The sequence below is a fragment of the Sorex fumeus genome, unplaced genomic scaffold, assembly GCF_029834395.1.
Source record: "Sorex fumeus unplaced genomic scaffold, SorFum_2.1 ptg000128l, whole genome shotgun sequence".
NCBI lineage: Eukaryota > Metazoa > Chordata > Mammalia > Eulipotyphla > Soricidae > Sorex > Sorex fumeus.
Window position 1 is genome coordinate 26,223,018 of NW_026606185.1, and position 6,000 is coordinate 26,229,017.

Here is a 6,000-nt window from a genome sequence, read left to right on the forward strand (position 1 = left end):
TCATGTGGTCCCCTGAGCACCTCCAGGAGTGATCCCAGAGTTCAGAGCCAGGAGTAAGCCCTGAGCACCCCTAGATGGCCCCAAAGCAAACAGAATACAAAATCTTTTACTCAGTGCCAAGAGTTCCAATTCTTGACACTGCATTGCATGGCCCCCTGAGCACTGCCAGGAGACACCATTGAGCCTTGAACCAGGAGTAGTTCCCAGCACTGCTAGGTGTGGTCCAAAAACCAAAACATCATCATCATCATCATCATCATCACCACCACCATCATCATCATCATCATCATCATCATCATCATCATCATCATCATCATCCTGCTGCATGTACTAGTATCAGAAGTCACAAAGATGATAAATCTACTCAACAGGGTACTGGCATCAGGAAAAAAAATGTGTTTCCCTCTTGAGAAAAGGAGAAATAATTCAGCAGAAAAGTTTGAAGTGGAAAAACTATTATGGTAAAAGACCAAGAAAATTTCTCAGGAATGATAAGCTAGCCCCAGGAGGCAGTGCTAGTCACATAACTATGACAGAAATTCCCTTAGCTTCAATAAGTTTTCCTACACAAGGAAATGGGGAACCAGAACCAGAAGTAACCAGAACATCAAACTAGCACTCCAAACACCCTTATCTCATTGACCTTAACTCAAAAATCTATAGAAATTACATAGATGCCTCTAGAGTCCCTCTGGATGTGTAATATGGCTCATGCTGATGCTACCCAAATTTCAGATTCCTTGGATATCTTAACTGACACTTGGGAATGACATAGAAATGAAAATGAAGTATACTTGTGGCTAGAGGAAGAAATGAAAAGATGTGTCTCAGAGAGAGCAAGAGCATCACGAGACTTCCTATTTTCTGCTTCTAATTCCTCATTTGGCCAGATTGACTCCCGCTTTTAAAATACCTACATTCCTATATTCCTCTTAAGGTAAGGCTAAAAATAAAAAGCTTCCCTTTTATTGTTTTGTTTGGATTTTAGTTGTTATGGCATTGTAGTTTGGTAATAAAGTTTAAATTGTGTTCAAGTGTCTGGTATTAGTGTACAAAGTTACTGCATAACCCCTGCCACCAGAGTCCACAGCCCACCCCACCCCCATGCCTATGTCACCTACTGTTCATTCTTCCTTCCCTCCCTCCATTATTTACTGATCACCAGCTATGGTTTTAGTGTATACTACCCCAGTGTTCAAGAACCTCCACTTATGCTCAAGTGTTACTTCCCATCTGCCCTACTTTAGGTTGAAGTAGCTCAAGTTAATTTGTGACCCAAAGAATTTTGTCATTGCTGCTGTTTGTTAAAATACCATTTGTTTATGCAATTTGTTGCTGAGGTTCACCATGACTGTATTTAAAATGACTCTCAGTTCTACTGAGGGTCATCAGGGCTACAGCCAGGGAGGCTTAGAAGGTCATGTATGGTGCCAGGCATCAAACCTGGGGCCCTATACATGCCAGGTATGCACTCCAAGCCCTTGAGCTTCTCCCTGGCCCACAACCACCACTATTTTAACACATGATGTTGTAGGTCAGGAATTTGGGCAGGGCACAGTTGTAATCAACTTCTTCCAGGGCACTCAAGTTTCTCAGTGTCCAGGCTAACAAGAGAAAAAAAAAAAAGAATTTTCAGTTTTAGGCCACACCGAACAATGCAGGCTAGTCCCAACATGTTGCTTTGGGGTTGTTCCTGGCAGTGCTCAGGGGAACCATGAAATGCAGGGGGTTGGATCTGGGCTTCCTATATGCTAAACATGTGTTCCAACCCTTTATGCTATCTCCCCAGCCCTAGCCAAAAGAATTTCAACAAATAAATATGCAAAATTAGTCATAAAGAATACAAATAATAAACAGCAAAACCAAGTAGGTAATTTCCTAGCATCAAATATCGAAGAACTATCCTTTCCCAATGATATGTTCTTGACTCCTTTTTGTGTAACTGACCATATATGCTTAGATTCACTTATTTATTGTTTCATTGATCTATTTGTATATTTTATACCAACACTATGCTCTTTTGGTTACTGCAGCTTGAATATAATTAAAAATCATATGTGATGCCTACAAATTTATTCTACTTTCTTGTGATTGTTTTAGTTATTTGAGGCTTGGGGGTGGAGGGGGAACCATACAAATCTTAGGAATGTTTGTTCTGTTCCTGAGAAAAATTCCACTACAGTGCCAAAGAGATAGTTCAAAGGGCTAGAACATATGCTTTGCATGCAAGAGACCTGGGTTTAACACCTAGCACCACAGATAGCACTCTAAACACCACCAGGAGTGGTCCCAGAGCACAGAGCCAGGACTAAGCCCTGACCACAGGTGGGTATGGTTTAAGCACCAGCCCCCACCCCCCATCCAACAAATTACATACAATGTTTTCTTCATCAGGATGTTTTGCTTTTACTTCCGTATCTTGAAATGTTCATTAGTCCCCCCAAAAAATTAGAATGCAAATTTAACTTATTATTTAGAATTCATCAATCAATTATCATCAACGTTAGGATGTTACAACTAACCCTAAAAGTAACTGAGGTAAGTTCAGGCTCAGTTTTCAGTTACCCTGATTGAGGCTTATTCCAGTAAAAGATGCTACTAATTTTGTAGTGATCAGGTTTTTCTAGCCATTGAATAGTATATTGCAACCCAGCTATGAAAATGATCAGATACAAGAGTTTGTGCGAACTTTTCTTGCAGGTGCAAGTTTTTACTTGTGTGATTTTATTTTCTTTATTTTATGGTCTTAAATCTTTAGTGATGATTTTTTAAATTAACTTTGTATCAAGTTGAAAATTTTACATAAAGCTCAGCTTAATATATTGTGGAAATTAACTTCATTATTTTTGTTTGATTTATAGAAATGTAATTCTATTTCATTGTACACTAATTTTTTCTTACTATTATGAAAAGTTTAATATTGTCCAGCGAAAACTTCCAAATAAAATCAAATAAAAAAACTGTTTGGGGGGGCAGGGATTTGTCTCAGTTATGAAGCACTTGTCTTGCATGTATGACAATATATGCAGTATTGTCATACAATTCCCAGACTTAAATGATCCCCTGAGCAACACCAGGAGTGATCCCCAAACACAGAGCTGGAGTAGCCTCTGAGAATCACTGGATGTGGCTTTTTTTTTCAAAAGACTGTTTAGTGTTATAAAGGTCATCATTTAATTTCAAAACAATATACTATTTTATATCAACATGAGTTTCTGAGAAGTTTATTTGAATTATTAATATTTAGGAATTTTTCATCTGTTATTGACTGCTAAGTCCACTATGGTTAGGAAATACCTTGCTTGACTTGCTTTATGGTCAAGTATATTCTAACTTGATAGAAGTTCCAAGTATATATTAGAGCAGTATTTTTCAACCTATGCCCCCTGTGGACCCCAGGATATTCCAAAGATGCTACAGGTAAAAATTACAAATTACAAAATTACAAAAATTATGTAATTTTTACCTGTGGGGTGAGGGGCCAGAGGTTACTATATGAAACTAGGGAGCAGAACAGAGGTAACACAGGAAAGAAATACAGTCAGAAGGGGATCATGGTCAAAAAGGTTGAGAAACATTAGTTTAATGGAATATGAACAAAAAATAAACATATATTTCATTTACTTGTTGTTAAAGTTAAAGGCCCTCCCGTTGATCGTCGATTTGCTTGAGCGGGCCCAGTAACGTCTCCATTGGAGACTTTGTTGTTACTGTGTCTGGCATATCCAATACTCTCGGTAGCTTGCCGGGCTCTCCGAGAGGGGCGGAGGAATCGAACTCGGGTCGGCCATGCTGGCCGCTTGTAAGGCGAACGCCCTACCAGCTGTGCTATCGCTCCAGCCCATTTACTTGTTGATTTATTATTTTTTCCATTAACTTACCATTTGTTTACAGTACTATGCAAGTTCAAGGGGTAAGATCACAACTCGCTATATGCGTGGTTGTCAGTCCCAACACCAAAAAGACCTCTGTTCATTCTTCCATCCCCCTTCCCTATGGTAATCACCATAGATTTCACTGAGTCTAGGAGTTAATTTTACTGTTTTTTGTCAGTTCATTTGTTTTAGCAATTTGCATTCCACATGAGTGAAGCCATTCAGTAGTTATCTTTTGTATCTTACTTAGCAAAATCACTCCAAGTTCCATTCAGCTTTCCCCAAAAGACACAATTTCAGATTTTTTTTTAATGTTATAAGATATTCCACTGAAATATATACCACAACTTCTCTACCAAGTTAACTTTCAATGGTCATTTGGTTTGAGCCCAGGTCATGGCTATTATGAATATACTATTATAAAAAAAAAAGTGATACAATTATATTTTTTTAATCACAATTTTCGAGCCCAGCAAGCTACCGAGAGTATCTCGCCTGCACGGCAGAGCCTGGCAAGCTGCCCGTGACGTATTCGATATGCCAGACACAGTAACAACAAAGTCTCTAATGGAGACATTACTGGGCCCGCTCGAGCAAATCGATGATCAACAGGAGGGCCTTTACCTTTTGGGGGCTGGAGCGGTAGCACAGCAGTAGGGCGTTTGCCTTGCATGCAGCCAACATGGCCGACCCGAGTTCGATTCCTCCGCCCCTCTCGGAGAGCCCAGCCCGAGAGTATCTCGCCCTCACGGCAGAGCCTGGCAAGCTCCCCGTGTTGTATTCGATATGCCAAACACAGTAACAACAAAAGCCTCCAATGGAGACGTTACTGGGCCTGCTCGAGCAAATCAATGATCAACGGGAGGGCCTTTACTTTAATCACAATTTTCATACCCTCAAAACAAGTGCATCACACATCCAAAAGCACAAGAACAACCAGCGCTGGTGTGGATGTGGGGAGAAAGGAACTTGCATTCATTGTTGATGGGAATGTTGACTGACTGGTCCAGCCTTTTTGAAAAACATTCCTCAAAAAACAAGAAATTGAGTGTTGCTGAGTATTGAGTATTGCTGAGTTCCCACTTGACCTAGCAATACCACTTCTGAGAATATACCCTAGAGGCCCAAAAACACACAAAAGAAAAATCATCTGCTATTACTATTACTTTCATCCACATTTCATAAATTTAAAAAATAAACAGGATGTTTGATTCAAGTGATAAAGTGAGTGTGAAACAGAACTGTGATGGAAACCAAGTTTTTTTATCCTAAAACCCACTGTTTATAACCAATTATAAAATCTTATTAATATCCATCAGTTACTCCAGAGCAGGGATCAGCAAACTGTGATGCACTGGGCAAATCAGTTGTCCAAGTTTTACTAGAACACAGCTTCACTCATTCATTGACCATTGTTTCTTTATATCTGCTGTTGTGACTCAATGGTAGAAATAAAGAGTTGAAATAGGCACAAATATGATCCTATTGTCAACTTTGGAGCACAAAGCCTAACAATTTAGTTTCTGATGATTTCTGGGGAGGAAGGGAAACCTCACAGACCCTTCCTCCAGAAGAACAACTTTTACCAAGTTTTGAAGCCATGGTGCCCTCAGGTGCTTAAAACTTTTATTACAATATTAAATCAAAGGCATTCCTTATATTGTCCTCTACACAATCTTTCCTATAACAATCTTAGATCTGGCTGAAAAAGGAAATTCTCTAAAAAAAAAATGAAATCTCCTTTGTGAAGTAGAACCATATTCAAATCATACTTGCTTTCTTTGTGTTCTTACCTCAATTACAGTAATTATAGTACTTAGACCAGTTTGATTCATATAATATTACTGGTGTGATTCCTCTAGGATCTAGCAAGTTTTGACACTGAGTAGAAATTTCCTTAATAAGCTTTCTTTTTGTTAAGGGTGGGGACAAAAGATATGTGGTTGGGACCACACCTGGTAGTTCTTGGGGTATTGCTTGCTCTGCTCAGGGAACCAGGCTGTGTCAGGGATTTATGCTTTTATAAAATACATTTTAAGTGTCAGACTATATTTTTATTTTATTTTATTTTTGGTTTTCTGGTTATACTCGGCTGTCCTCAGGGCTTGTTCCTGTCTCTGCTCAG